Source organism: Nerophis lumbriciformis, linkage group LG11, assembly GCF_033978685.3.
Source record: "Nerophis lumbriciformis linkage group LG11, RoL_Nlum_v2.1, whole genome shotgun sequence".
NCBI lineage: Eukaryota > Metazoa > Chordata > Actinopteri > Syngnathiformes > Syngnathidae > Nerophis > Nerophis lumbriciformis.
The window spans coordinates 40,936,354-40,952,948 of record NC_084558.2 but is presented as its reverse complement, the minus strand read 5'-3'; the positions used below and the strand labels follow the sequence as shown (position 1 = coordinate 40,952,948).

Below are 16,595 nucleotides of genomic sequence, written 5' to 3'. Positions count from 1 at the left end.
CCCGGGGGATCCCGAGGCGTTCCCAGGCCAGCCGGGAGACATAGTCTTCCCAACGTGTCCTGGGTCTTCCCCGTGGCCTCCTACCGGTCGGACATGCCCTAAACACCTCCTTAGGGAGGCGCTCGGGTGGCATCCTGACCAGATGCCCGAACCACCTCATCTGGCTCCTCTCGATGTGGAGGAGCAGCGGCTTTACTTTGAGCTCCCCCCGGATGACAGAGCTTCTCACCCTATCTCTAAGGGAGAGCCCCGCCACCCGGCGGAGGAAACTCATTTCGGCCGCTTGTACCCGTGATCTTGTCCTTTCGGTCATAACCCAAAGCTCATGACCATTGGTGAGGATGGGAACGTAGATCGACCGGTAAATTGAGAGCTTTGCCTTCCGGCTCAGCTCCTTCTTCACCACAACGGATCGATACAGCGTCCGCATTACTGAAGACGCCGCACCGATCCGCCTGTATATATATATGTATATATATATTTATGTATATATATATATGTATGTATATATATATATATATATATATATATTTATATATATACATATATATATATATATATATATATATATATATATGACAGCTTTCATGACTTATGTGACAAAACTCCGATAAACCAAAACAAAATTACATCTGCTGAGTTAAATATGTTGCTTATTTTTTATATTCTACAATATTTACTATTTTACAACCATGGACTGCAGAGTCAGGATTAGGATTACAGTAAAGAAAAATGTATGCCTGGCAACACTCTGTTGGTTTGCGTGTATAAACTCCTTGAACCTGAGTATGAAAAGAACCAACTGTTTCCCCGGGGAAAAACACTTCATTTTATTCGGGTCAGTATCAATTACATTTGAATGACCTTTTGTTTTGAGATAAATGGACAGCTAATTATTCACCACTAATCACTCTTGCCTAGTGTATAATACACACACTACAGACAAGTACATTTTTAAACTAGACAATATGCAACAATTCTGCTTGTGTCTAACATATTCAATTAATAGTATTTTCATTGTCCTTATTATTCTTCCTTTGTTATTGCATTTTATTTGTACTTTTATTTATACTTTTGCTGTTACAGACGAACCTTTGCACGACATTCACATTTTTTGAGTTTCACCTGTATATATAAAATGTAAATTAAAAAAATACTAATACCAAAATTCAATCTACAGTAAACTAATCTAATCTAATGTGAGTGAATGACATATAATCTATCACATATTCAGTAAATTATGTGAACCAAACGGTAAATGAAGTAGTCTCGATTACTGTAGCGTATTATTTTCGGGCCTCCTGCCTATGTCTAGCATTAAAAGATTACAGTTGGTACAAAATGCGGTTGCTAGACTTTTGACGAGAACAAGAAAGTTTGATCATATTACGCCTATACCAGGGGTCGGCAACCCAAAACGTTGAAAGAGCCATATTGGACCACAAATACAAAAAAGTAATCTGTCTGGAGCCGCAAAAAATGTCAAGACTAACATAAGTGTTATAATGATGGCAACACATGATGTAAATATGCCTGATTAGCATTCCATAACAAGTCAACAATATCAACAAAGCTCACCTTTGTGTATTCACGCACAGTGTAAAACGTTTGGTGGACAAAATGTAACAAAGAAGGAGTGGCATAAAACATCTTTCTGTGGCAGCGTCGGAGAAAGTTGTACATGTAAATAAACTGTTGCGTCACAGTCCACACAACGGTGAGTTCAAGGGCCGCTGAAATTAGTAGGACAAAACGGCTCTCGCCAAATACTTTCATCAGAAAAGCATAAACACAAACATATCAAACAGTTAGCTTTCTAACAATTAGGAAGGTTTGTGTCGTGTTTGTCCTCCTACAGGGTGGGGTCCCTACATCTGCGGTCCCCTCCAAGGTTTCTCATTGTCATCCCATCGGGTTGAGTTTTTTCTTGCCCTGATGTGGGATCTGAGCCGAGGATGTCGTTGTGGCTTGTGCAGCCCTTTGAGACACTTGTGATTTAGGGCTATATAAGTAAACTTTGATTGATTGATTGACTATTAACTAGATCCACTCGACGTCAATTGCACCGATCGCCCAGGGTCGGGTTCCTACATCTGCGGTCCCCTCCAAGGGTTCTCATTGTATCCCATTGGGTTGAGTTTTTCTTTGCCCTGATGTGGGTGGGATTGATTGATTGATTGATTGATTGAAACTTTTATTAGTAGATTTCACAGTTCAGTACATATTCCGTACAATTGACCACTAAATGGTAACACCCGAATAAGTTTTTCAACTTGTTTAAGTCGGGGTCCACGTAAATCAATTCATGGTACAATTATATAGTATCAGTATAATACAGTCATCACACAAGTTAATCCATTGAATTATTTACATTATGGTTGAGGAGGGTTTGGCTGATAACAGCACTTCAGTCAACAATTGCATCATCAGAGAAATGGACATTGAAACAGTGTAGGTCTGACTTGGTAGGATATGTACAGCGAGCAGAGAACATAGGGAGTTCGGATAGCATAAGAACAAGTATATACATTAGAAATACATTAGATTATTTACATTTGGTTATTTACAATCCGGGGAGGTGGGATGTGGAGGGGGGAGGGTTTTAGTCAAGGGTTGAAGTTGCCTGGAGGTGTTGTTTAAATGCGGTTTTGAAGGAGGATAGAGATACACTTTCTTTTACACCTGTTGGTAGTGCATTCCATATTGATGTGGCATAGAAGGAGAGTGAGTTAAGACCTTTGTTAGATCGGAATCTGGGTTTAACGTGGTTAGTAGAGCTCCCCCTGGTGTTGTGGTTATGGCGGTCATTTACGTTATGGAAGTAGTTTGACATGTACTTCGGTATCAGGGAGGTGTAGCAGATTTTATAGACTACGCTCAGTGCAAGTTGTTTTACTCTGTCCTCCACCCTGAGCCAGCCCACTTTGGAGAAGTGGGTTGGAGTGAGGTGTGATCTGGGGTGGAGGTCTAAAAGTAACCTGACTAGCTTGTTCTGGGATGTTTGGAGTCTAGATTTGAGGGATTTGGAGGTGCTAAGGTACCAGGAGGTGATGTAAAGCAATGTTAATATTTGGTTATATTTCCCTTGGCAAGTTTCACTGCAATAAGGCGCTTTTGGTAGCCATCCACAAGCTTCTGGCAAGCTTCTGGTCTAATTTTTGACCACTCCTCTTGACAAAATTGGTGCAGTTCAGCCAAATTTGTTGGTTTTCTGACATGGACTTTTTTCTTCAGCATTGTCCACACGTTTTGGAGGTGCTAGGGTACCAGGAGGTGCAAGCGTAATTGAGCGTATATGTCGTTGTGGCTTGTGCAGCCCTTTGAGACACTTGTGATTTAGGGCTATATAAATATACTTTGATTGATTGATCTAATCTAATTTAACTAAATTAGCTAGCTAGCTAACCAGCTAGCCAAAACTATGTAGAGTACAGTATTAGTAAATATAGAAAATAAATATAAATAGATAAAACGACAACATAAATAGTATACCATAAAAACATACCATTTTCATGTGCACTAAAGAGAGGGCACACTTAAACGCGGGATTCCAAACGAGCTCCAGGAGCCAGTCCGGCTCCACTCCGGGTTGCCTATCCGCTCGAGGAGCCCCCTGAGCCGGGCCAGGTTTTCCGTGCAGCCGCGGCGCTAGAGTCCCAGTCTGTAATAGAATAGCCGATGTAATTTGACACTTCAACTTACTGCGCTCCGCCGGAGTCTATCCACTATACTCGCCCGCTGACGTTGAGCCGTTCGCGGGGAACCATATTTAAAAACAACAAGAGGCGACAATTAGCGAGGACTTTCTCCGCTTCTCCCCCCAAGCCGGTGAGTAGCCGCGAACTTAACCGTCGGTCGCGACCATCGAGGCGGCGGAGACGCTGGCTGGTCTCGGTGAGGTTTTTTTGTCTTGTTTTGTCCTCCAGACTTGGGCTCGGATTGTTTCCGACCTCCAACAATAGACGGAGTGACCGCTCGGAACCGGCAAGAAACGGTTCTGAGCTGGAGGTGTTTAAAAAAAAAAAAAAAATTGTACACGTTAAAACGGCGCTCGCTTACCAGCGGGGTCGGAGCTGATCGCTGCCCCGGGGAGGAGGGCATTTTCTCGGGTACTGTGGCGTTTGAGCTCCGGGCTTTCATCCGGCGTGCAGAATGAATCACGCCGCCGTGCGTGCATCATCTCCCGGGCACCCTTTTAACCTCCACTAAGCACATCTTCCATATTGTTTCTTTTCGAATTGTGATGCATACCTGGACCGGGAAAAAAACATCAATATTTGTCACTGCAGCGCACAATCTTTGTATATTAATGTTTATATCACAACTTGGCGTCACATAGAGAGGAGAGCATGCATTAGTTCGGCTGATGCTACATTTCTGTGCATTATAAGGTGATTTCTTAGTGTTATTGCTGTGTCAATAAGGTGGTGCAGAGCTGAGCATGTGTCAAGCATGCTTAAGGTAGAAAAGGTGTGTGCAACTGGCACTGCTTTCAAGTCCCTTTTCTGCAGGTTACAAACATCTGCAGACACCCCTGCAGAGATTTGTTATGATGCTGCATCCACAGCCTGTTGTGATAAGAGGGGGTGGTGATGTATACAATGCTTGTTTACACATGTGTCATGTCACCCAGTGGTTGCCGCCCCTTCTGATGTTTGCACCTGGACCCCCCCTCCAGACCCGCTTTCATTACACAGTTCAACTTGCAGCGGCGTCATTATGATAATACATGAGAGGATGGTGTCACACAGAAAAGGGGGTTTTCTCCCCCTCAAGCCTTCTTGGGAGGGCCCCCGAGGTTGTGGGCTCCTGAGTGGACGGCGGGAGCGGACCCCACCGGGGTCGACCTTCTTCTATTCGAGTGTTGGATGTGGAAACACCCGCAAGTCCCAACAAAAGGCACATTGACGAGCAGATCTGCAACGCAGCACGTGTGCCCGTCTGGTCGGGGGACTGTTCATTAACATTCTGGTAGCCTAGCGCCATAAGAAAACACATCAGGAAATGATGGAAAAAGTCTGTCCTGGGGTCAAACTGTGGTTACCATATAATGTTTTAAGCGCGTCTTTAACTGTCCAGGAAGAGGCATTATTTTTTATTGTTGTTGAAGCCATATTGTACTGAGCAGCCTGCACGGAGATGCGTGTAGCAAACAATAATATGCATAAGCCAACCAAAAAATATGCGGTGTCGGGGCTTATTGTTATCAATATGTGTTGTTAACTTATTTAGCCATCTTTCTTTTGTACTGAGCAGCCTGCATAGACAGAATGGTAACATTTTGGACATTTCTTCTGGTGACATGCATGTGCATCATTGGTTTACGTCTTGTCGCTGAAGCCATATTGTACTGAGCAGCCTGGGCAGACAATTTTCAGTGTTCCTTCTGGAGGCATGTGCCTGCAGGGCTTAATATTATTATTATTTACATATCGTCGTCAAATTGTCGACTTGCGTATTCTACTGTATTCCTTACAATTATTGTAAAATTGTTAGCTTATTCAGCCATATTGTACTGAGCAGCCTGGGCAGACATGTGTAACAATTTTCAGCGTTCCTTCTGCAGGCATGTGCCTGCAATGCATTATTATTATTATTTACATATTGTCGTCAAACTGTCGACTTACCTATCCTACTGTATTCCTTACGATTATTGAAAAATTGTTGGTTTATTCAGCCATATTGTACTGGGCAGACGTGTGACAATTTTCAGTGTTCCTTCTGGAGGCATGTGCCTGCAGGGCTTAATTATTATTATTATTTACATATTGTCGTCAAATTGTCGACCTACTGTACATATTCTACTGTATTCCTTACGATTATTGTAAAATTGTTGGCTTATTCAGCCATATTGTACTGAGTAGCTTGGGAAGACACGTGTGACAATTTTCAGCGTTCCTTCTGCAGGCATGTGCCTGCAATGCATTATTATTATTATTTACATATTGTCGTCAAATTGTCGACTTACCTATTTTACTGTATTCCTTACGATTATTGAAAAATTGTTGGTTTATTCAGCCATATTGTACTGGGCAGACATGTGTGACAATTTTCAGTGTTCCTTCTGCAGGCATGTGCCTGCAGGGCATAATTATTATTATTATTTACATATCGTCGTCAAATTGTGGACTTGCGTATTCTACTGGATTCCTTACGATTATTGTAAAATTGTTGGCTTATTCAGCTATATTGTACTGAGCAGCCTGGGCAGACATGTGTAACAATTTTCAGCGTTCCTTCTGCAGGCATGTGCCTGAAAGGCATAATTATTATTATCAATATTTACATATTGTCGTCAAATTGTCGACTTACGTATTCTACTGTATTCCTTACGATTATTGTAAAATTGTTGGCTTATTCAGCCATATTGTACTGGGCAGACATGTGTGACATTTTTCAGCGTTCCTTCTGCAGACATGTGCCTGCAATGCATTATTATTATTATTTACATATTGTCGTCAAATTGTCGACTTACCTATTCTACTGTAATCCTTACGATTATTGAAAAATTGTTGGCTTATTCAGCCATATTGTACTGGGCAGACATGTGTGACAATTTTCAGCGTTCCTTCTGGAGGCATGTGCCTGCAGGGCATAATTATTATTAATATTTACATATCGTCGTCAAATTGTCGACTTACGTATTCTACTGTATTCCTTACGATTATTGTAAAATTGTTGGCTTATTCAACCATATTGTACTGGGCAGACATGTGTGACAATTTTCAGCGTTCCTTCTGCAGGCATGTGCCTGCAGGGCTTAATTATTATTATTATTTACATATTGTCGTGAAATTGTCGACTTATGTATTCTACTGTATTCCTTATGATTATTGTAAAATTGTTGGCTAATTCAGCCATATTGTACTGAGCAGCCTGGACAGACATTTGGCTACCGGTCTGCGTCACTAATATCATCAAAAATGGTCAAATTACAGCAAAAATCCAAAGGGAAAGCTTGTGGAGTTGTTTGATTTTTTGTTTGAACCTGAGCTGAAGTCTCTCGATATTGGGCAGATGTCTTGCGATGGCGATTTGATTTGTGGGATCTTTTTTTCACTTTTTAGTTCCAAATTTTCCAACTATTATTGCTGGCTATTGTTTTGGAGGCCACAGCTCCAGAAAGCTGAAGATCCCTTCTCTATTATTCTTATTTTGTGTACTCCAGAGAACCAGCGTCGCCAGTAGACATTTGATTTGGGTCTATTTATTTTGTCAGAGTTATAGGAGCGCTCTGCTGTTTTTAAGGTCCTTTCTGCAGAAAAGCTGGTCAAAGATCATCTCTATGAGAGCCCCTCTAGTGTTTTTGTTGCAAAAATGTGAGTCTTCCAAGTTTTTTTTAAAGGAAGTCACTGGCCAACAGTTGAATAACCTCAAATGATGAAAAGAGAGGACCTTGTGGAACACCACTAGTATAACTAAAGAAGTTTCACAAATGACTAAATCTGAAGTAAACAAGCCAAGGCAGCACCTTAGTTGCATAAATTACATTGCAAAATAAAAAAATTGCCAAAAAGTAGAGGACTTAAAGAGGTGCTCTGTGGAACGCCTCAGTTATGTAAATCAACAATTTAGACCCCATTGCTGTGTTGCGAGCAAGGTTAAAATGTCAATGCAGGGATCTGTGTTTACAGTGGTCCAAGTTATTTTATACAACAGGAACACTAGTGTTTTTAAAAATTTGCTACAAAAAATGTTTGTCTCCGAAGTTTGGAACTCGGAGTGCTGATATGGTGTCATTTCCGGGCCAGTTTTGACCCCCGGGCCGCCTGTTGAATCGCCCTGATTTAGGGTGTCCAATTGTTGACCTTTTTGCGTATTGTTGTATCATTTCCGAGGTAAAGTGCATGTGAAAAGTATTCGCAGCGCTTCACTTTTTCCACATTTTGTTATTTACAGCCTTATTCCAAAACAAATAATAATATACTAATATAATTATAAATACATTCATTTTTGTCCTCAAAATTCTACAGACAATACCCCATAATGACAACGTGAAAATGTTTTTATTTTTATTTTTACAAATGCATTAGAAATAAAATAAAAAAATCACAGGTGCTTAATTATTTAATTAATTATCTTTGTTGATGCACTTATGTCAGAAATTATATTTTCTATTTTTTTTAATATGATGCCACAAGCTTGCCCATTCGTCTTTGCCACACCTCCCAAGTGCCATCAGGTGGGATTAGAAGTGTTGGTTTTCATCCAGGATGTCTCCGTACATTTCTGCATTCTTCTTTCCCTCTATCCTGACTAGTCTCCCTGTTCCTGCTGCTGAATACCATCCCCCGCAGCATGATGCTGCCACCACCATGCTTCACTGTAGGGATGGTATTGGCCTGGTGAGAGAATTTTGTTTCTCATGGTCTGAGAGTCTTTCAGGTCCATTTTGGCCAACTTTTTACTAAGAAATGGCTTCCGTCTGGCCACTCCACCATGCAGGCCTGATTGGTGGTTTGCTGCAGAGATTGTTGTCCTTCTGGAAAGTTCTCCTCTCTCCAGAGAGGAATGCTGTAGGTCTGACAGAGTGACCATTGGGTTCTTGGTCACCTCCCTGACTAGACTAAGATGAATACAGCAATGTATAGAGACATCCTGGATGAAAACCAACGGTCCCATCCAACCTGATGGAGCTTGAGAGGTGCTGCAAAGAGGAATGACTGAAACTGCCCAAAGAGAGACGTGCCAAGCTTGTGGCATCGTACTCAAAAAGAAGGTGTTTCAACAAAGTATTGAGCAAAAGGCTTTGAATACATATGTATATTTGATAGTTCATTTTTTTATGTTTAGTAAAACTGCAAAATTAAAAAAAAAAATGTTTTTCACATTGTCATTATAGGGTATTGTCTGTAGAATTTTGAGGACAACAATTTTTTTTTCCCATTTTGGAATAAGGCTGTAACATGCCAAAAAAGTGGATTTTAGAGCTCTGCTTTTATACCGACCTTGCATTCGGCTTAACAGCCTGTTTTAATGTTGTCATTCTCGTGAGTCGTCCTTAAAATGACGCTGGGAGCGCCGCGAAAAAAAACAAAAAACTCCGCGGTCTGAGCCTGTGTGAGGTTTGTGTAGGTTCCCGTCTCCTGGGATGAATCACGCGTCTGCAGTGTGGTGCTGGATCCAACAAAAAAAAAAGTGTGTCAAAGGAAGTTCGAGTACTCTGTCAGGACATTACGCCTGGTGCGGCTCGTTCCAGAATAGCCTGGAACGTTTTGTTTTCCGGCTGATTACATTTCAATATAAGGATGATGTTGCCTTCAGGTGCCAAGTTTAGCTGTTAGAAATCCTGCAGACGGCAGTTTCAGCTGCTAATTGACTTGTTTGATTGATTATCGGGTCTGCGGCATGTGTGAGAATCCTCAATCTCCGTTGCAAAATGTGTAAAACCATTTAATTGAGCAATTAATTAGAGAGAGAAAAATAAATGAATCAATTGCTGCCGCTTTGAGTAGACCATACAAGCAACTGATTTATGCTTATTATTAATATGATTGTGGCAAAAGGAAATGATTAGCGGTAGACTTCTGGTTCATTCCCCTCCAGCTGCTCATGTCACAACATTACAAAGGTTCAATTTCACAGGTTCAGCACAGCAACCACCTTAATCTGCATTTTTTGGTGGTTTTAACATCTTGTTCCCTTTTCTGAAGGGACTATCTCATGATTTTTTAAATAACTTTTCCCAAAACCCCGATTGGCTGTCGAAACCATGTCCAAGGCAAGAACAGAACATTTATGCGTCATTTTGGGCCTGCTTTCACCTGACTTCCTGCTACAAATGTGTCAGTGTGATGAAATGATCAAGTTAATGATTAGTGGTGAAATGACAATATTGACAGTACTGACACTTTTTAAAGATACAGGCAACAGCTTAATATTTTTTATTGTCATTAATGTTTAAAAGCAACGATTGGTTGTATTGGACTATTTTTGTCAATAATGGGCATGTGAAAGAGAAAAAAGTACAAATTATTTAAGTTTGTGATGCAATACACTACACTTTTTATTGTGATGAATACAGTACAGGCCAAAAGTTTGGACACACCTTCACATTCAATGCGTTTTCTTTATTTTCATGACTATTTACATTGTAGATTGTCCCTGACGGCATCACAACTATGAATGAACACATGTGGAGTTATGTACTTAACAAAAAAATGTGAAATAACTGAAAACATGTTTTATATTCTATTCTATTCTCTGATTACTGCTTTGCATTCTCTGGATGAGCTTCAAGAGGCAGTCACCTGAAATGGTGTGCCTTCACAGGTGTGCCTTATCAGGGTTGATTAGTATAATTTCTTGTTTTATCAATGGGGTTGGGACCATCAGTTGTGTTGTGAATGAGAAGGTGTGTCCAAACTTTTGGCCTGTCCATTAAATGTAGTCCTTATTGCTGATTATTTGTAGATCTGGGCGATAAATAGATTTGATCTCTTTTTCTCTTTCAATCGCAATTCGGACGTGAATAGATTTTTTCGACACCCCTAAAAGTCAATGTTTTGTCGTTCGGCTGTAAAAAAAAAAAACCATATATATATATATATATGTATATATATATATATTAGGGGTGTAACGGTACACAAAAATGTCGGTTCGGTACGTACCTCGGTTTAGAGGTCACGGTTCGGTTCATTTTCAGTACAGTAAGAAAACAACAAAATATAAATGTTTTGGTTATTTATTTACCAAATTTGTAAACAATGGCTTAATCCTTTTAACATTGGGAACACTATAATAATTCTGCCCACGTTAATCAACATTAAACTGCCTCAAGTTGTTGCTCAGATTAAATAAAATGACAAAACTTCTCTTCTACATATAAAAAGTGCAACATTAAACAGTTTCAAGTCAACTCATCATGCTTACTTTATTACAGCATTTGGGAAGCCTGTCGTTGATTTTTATTATGTAAATGTTATATTTTTATCAACATGTGATAGCAGGGACCCTGCCATTCAAAACTAGGCTGCTGCATTACTAATGATCAATGTAACTATAGCTGAAAACATAGTACAAAAGCAATAGGAGAGACTATTCATCCCTGAACACCATGGAGTTCATGTAGGCTTAATGATGCAGTTACATTATTATATCAACTTAGACACTCGTAAATGTTAGCATAATAGCTAATGCTAACGATGCTCGTGTCATCACATTACGATAGCACGTACAAATATGCATGAAAACATTCCTACAGACATCACACATAGGAGGTTTAGTAGGTATAAACAGTTTTAGTTATACCTTAAAACTTACAGACGTTGCTTGGAGTGATGAATGAAGAATCCGTACGAGTAGAAACGCTATGGACGGCTAGAAGACAGACAAAAAAAAAGCACTATATATAAATAGAAGGACATTGCAGCACCTGCAGTGAACAAATTTGTCCAAAAGATGGCACCATAGCACAAAAAATAAAACACCATTTCATTGTTATTTTATTATTGCCGTCAGCAAAGAAAAATCCGTGAATCAGCCGCTCCATTTTATAAGACGAGTAGCGGCTCGTAGTCCGGAATTTACAATAATCCGAATCCTGATTTCAGATGTGAATCGATTTTTTTCGACAGCCCCTAAAAGTTACTAACATTTAAACTGAGGAATTTGGGACACTTTAAAGTGGTGAAAAATAACAATTACGTCAAGTTCATGACACATGTTTAGCCCATTCAAACAACTTGTTAGTGCTTTTTGATGCTATTTTTTAAGATAGCTCTCCAACCAGCTAAACAGACTCAATAACTCCACGGTGAGTTTACGGGGGAATTTCTAAGACTGAAACAATACAAAAAGAATGGCGTTGTAAGTTTATAATACTAACAAAGACAGTCGTAAATGTGTTATCATATTAGCTAATGCTAACGATGCCCGTGTCATCACATTACGACGGCAAGTGCAAATATACATGAAAACACACAAAGAGATTATTCTAGATTGTACCTAATGTCATGACTGGTTTTATTGATTAATGACTATTTTATTGATTATGGGACAAGCAGTAGAAAATGGATGGATGGTACTTTTTTGTCACTTATTGTTTGTCTTTGGTACACTAATGTGTATATTTTAGGCCATTGGTTATTTGTTTTATTTTTGCAAAAATATATATATATTTTTTTATATTGCTCTTTTTATCTTTGGTATGAACATTATTATGTAAACTCGAAGTTATGTTTTTTTGTTTTTTTTTGGTTCTTTGTTGTTGCTATTTTTGTATTACAACATTTTATTATTTGATCATGTTGTACTGCATTGTAATCTTTTTTTTTGTGGTTGTGTGATGTTTTTTGCCTGGACCCCAGGAAGAATAGTCTCCACTGCAGTGTAGACTAATGGGGATCCTTAATAAACTAAACTAAACTAAACTCCTACAGACATCACACACAGGTCGTTTAGTAAGTCCAAACAGTTTTAGTTATACCTGAAAACTTACAGACGTTGCTTGGAGTGATGAATGAAGAATCCGTACCAGTAGAAACGCTATGGGTGGCTAGAAGACAGAAAAAAAGGCACTATATATAAATAGAAGGACATTGCAGCACCTGCAGGGAACAAATTTGTCCAAAAGATGGCGCCATAGCACAAAAAATTAAACACCATTTCATTGTTATTTTATTATTGCCGTCAGCAAAGAAAAATTCGTAAATTAGCCGCAGGATTCAAGGCGTAGGAAAAAAGTAGCGGCTCGAATTTATGGTAATATCCTGATTTCGGATGTGAATAAAAAAATTTTGACACCCCCTAAAAGTTACTAAAATTAAGGAATTTGGGACACTTTAAAACCTCTAAAGGCTTAGTGGCCACATGCATGGACAGCACCTTTTAGCTCTTATTTCCAAAATTGTGTACACTACTGAATTGGGGTCTTTTGGCCGCATATGTGGACACTGATACTGCTATCTGGTGGTGTCAGAAGAGTATAACATACAATGGAATTTGGGGGGAAAAAAGTGTAAAAATAAGAATTAGCATGTTACTAAACATGAAGTACACGTTTGTTACTTATGGACTAAGTACATCATACCAAAAGATAATTCTTAGTTTTTAGTCTATTTAGGGTCCAATAAGCCCAAGTAGCAAAGAGAAATAAAAAAAAGCATGTAAACAAACACCTTGGGCCTTAAGAGGATATATAGTGTTGGAAAAATAGCAATAACCGTATTTTTCGGACTATAAGTCGCAGTTTTTTTCTTTGTTTGGCCGGGGGTGCGACTCATACTCAGGGGCGACTTATGTTTGAAATTATTAACACATTACCGTAAAATATCAAATAATATTATTTAGCTCATTCACGTAAGAGACTAGACGTATAAGATTTCATGGGATTTAGCGATTAGGAGTGACAGATTGTTTGGTAAACGTATAGCATGTTCTATATGTAATAGTTATTTGAATGACTCTTACCATAATATGTTACGTTAAGACAGTGATATTCAACCACTGTGCCGCGGCACACTAGTGTGCCGTGATATATTGTCTGGTGTGCCGTGGGAAATTATGCAACTTCACCTAATTGGTCCAAAAAATATTTTTTGCAAATCAATAATCATAATAATGTGCCGTTGTCTAGTGCCTGTGCTGTGTAGAGCTTGGCAGGGTAACCATGTAATACTCCATATCAGTAGGTGGCAGCAGGTAGTTCATTGCTTTGTAGAAGTCGGAACGCGTCGAGAATGGTTTGTCGTGATCCCAATAGGCAGAGCACAGCGGGAGACAGTGTGCAGGTAAAAAGGTATGTAACGCTTAAACCAAAAATCAACAAAAGGCAAGTCCCGCTAGGAAAAGACACTGAAGCATAGGGATGGCTGTGTAAAACAAAAGTAAAACTGAACTGGCTACAAAGTCAACAACAACAGAATGCTGGACGACAGCAAAAACTTACAGCGTGTAGAGCAAAGACGGCGTCCACAAAGCACATCCCGTACATGACATGACAATCAACAATGTCCCCTCAAAGAAGGATAGCGTACGCACAACTTAAATACTCTTGATTGCGAAAACAAAGCAGGGGCGGGCAATAGCACTCAAAGGAAGGCGTGAAACTGCTACAGGAGAACACCAACAAAACAGGAAGAGTCACCAAAATAACAGGGCAAGACAGGAACTAAAGCAATACACACAGGAAACAACAACAAACTCAAAATAAGGCACAACAACCTGGTGGAGTTTAATTTTTTAACCTTTTCTGCTGGTGGTGTGCCTCCGTATTTTTTTAATGAAAAAAATGTGCCTTGGCTCAAAAAAGGTTGAAAAACACTGCGTTAACATACCAGGCACGTTCTCAGTTGGTTATTTATGCGTCATATAACGTACACTTATTCAGCCTGTTGTTCACTATTCTTTATTTATTTTAAATAGCCTTTCAAATGTCTATTCTTGGTGTTGGGTTTTATCAAATAAATTTCCCCCAAAAATGCGACTTATACTCCAGTGCGACTTATATATGTTTTTTTTCCTTCTTTGTTATGCATTTTCAGCCGGAGCGACTTATACTCCGAAAAATACGGTATGCCAAGTTCATGACACATGTTTAGCCCATTCAAACAACTTGTTAGTGCATTTTAATTTGATCAGTGTGTAAAGTTGCAAAATTGACAGTCACTCAAATTCAAATTGGGTCGTATGTCAGTCACTTTTTGAACCACTCAACTTAAAAAAAAAAATGGGATAAAGTGTCAATGAGTCAAGTTGATGCTACATTTTTGACACACAACCAACTGATCCAGTGTGTAAAGTCAATGGTGGGCGCCTTGGGAGTGAAGTGGTGCAAAATAACAATTTGTCAAGTTCAACTTTGACACACTCCGGGGGGAAAATTCATTTTTTGCCGTTTCCCTGCCACTAAACCCGCGACGTGGCTTGATACGTCGAACAGGTGGTCGCTAACGTTCGTGACGGGGCGCCGGTCGACCCCTCGGCGTCGCCCGTCATGACGAGTGTGTCATTTCCCTTCCCTGCAAGCTCCTCCAAGGGTTTATTGTCAGATTTTTCAAGATTTCACTGCAAAAAAAAAAATGTCAGCGTCTGAATAAATCCACACAGCCGGGGAAAGTGTGTCTTCTTGACGGTGATTTATCTCCCGATACATCTTGCATGTGTGAGTACATCTTGGTTCTGTGTGCAATGATTTGTGCGCCTGCAGGAGCTGCCATGCGCTGAGGCCTTTTACGATGGACGGTCAGACTCTGTCGCCCTGACTGTTGACTGTTAATACGAGGCTTCTATTTTGACAACAGCGCTCAGGGAATGGGTATCCGCGGCGGCGGCAGGGAGACGTGCCGGGAGTGTCGCCATACCACACATCATTTAATCACGTTAGAGCGTGCAACCGCTCGCTGCTTATTTTGGGTCGTGGCGGTGATAACAGTTGTTATTGTACAAAGTGTTGTGCACAAAGTGCTGTAGACTAAACCAGCATGACACTCTGTTAAACATTCACCTAATTTGTGAGTTGTGTCACATCATGGCTGTATCTCTCCTTCCAAGAATAATAGCTGATTCATTGATTAAAGGGGAACATTATCACAATTTCAGAATTGTTAAAACCATTAAAAATCAGTTCCCAGTGGCTTATTATATTTTTCGAAGTTTTTTTCAAAATTTTACCCATCACGCAATATCCCTAAAAAAAAGCTTCAAAGTGCCTGATTTTACCCACCCGTCCATTTTCCTGTGACGTCACATAGTGAAGCCAACACAAACAAACATGGCGGAAAGAACAGCAAGCTATAGCGACATTAGCTCGGATTCAGACTCGGATTTCAGGGGCTTAAGCGATTCAACAGATTACGAATGTATTGAAACGGATGGTTGTAGTGTGGAGGCAGGTAGCGAAAACGAAATTGAAGAAGAAACTGAAGCTATTGAGCCATATCGGTTTGAACCGTATGCAAGCGAAACCGACGAAAACGACACGACAGCCAGCGACACGGGAGAAAGCGAGGACGAATTCGGCGATCGCCTTCTAACCAACGATTGGTATGTGTTTGTTTGGCATTAAAGGAAACTAACAACTATGAACTAGGTTTACAGCATATGAAATACATTTGTCAACAACATGCACTTTGTGAGTGCAGACAGCCCAATTTTCATCAATTAATATATTCTGTAGACATACCCTCATGTCAGCAGGCCAGGGAAGCTAGGGTTGATATTCTTCTCTTGATCACCTTCGGGACGGTGTGAGCCAAGACATCCAGGGGGTTTAGCTCGCTCGTCTGCGGGAACAAACTGCCGCCATGGCTTGCCGTGCTAGCGAGGTCCTTTGTCCCTGAATTGCTCACACACTCCGGCAGATTCAATGGGGGTCTGGCGGCAGATTTCTTTGACTTTATCGTTGGAAATGCATCTGCTTTGAGTGTCGCAGGATATCCACACATTCTTGCCATCTCTGTCGTAGCATAGCTTTCGTCGGTAAAGTTTGCGGAACAAACGTCCAATTTCCTGCCACTTTCGCATCTTTGGGCCACTGGTGCAACTTGAATCCGTCCCTGTTCGTGTTGTTACACCCTCCGACAACACACCGACGAGGCATGATGTCTCCAAGGTACGGAAAACAGTCGAAAAAACGGAAAATAACAGAGCTGATT

The 16,595-nt window shown here is 40.2% G+C and overlaps 1 protein-coding gene across 2 annotated transcripts in view; it reads left to right on the top strand.

The window, feature by feature from the left end:
* Window positions 1–3,684: 3,684 nt before the first annotated feature.
* Window positions 3,685–16,595, top strand: part of LOC133610381 (zinc finger MIZ domain-containing protein 1-like) — a 251,894-nt gene continuing 238,983 nt past the window's right edge. Inside the window, exon 1 of one of the 2 annotated variants that reach the window (XM_061966581.2) lies at window positions 3,685–3,828. The gene's annotated coding sequence lies outside the window, so the exon portion shown is untranslated. Of the gene's footprint in view, window positions 3,895–16,595 lie in introns of both variants that reach the window. The other variant, XM_061966582.2, reaches the window with a different exon arrangement.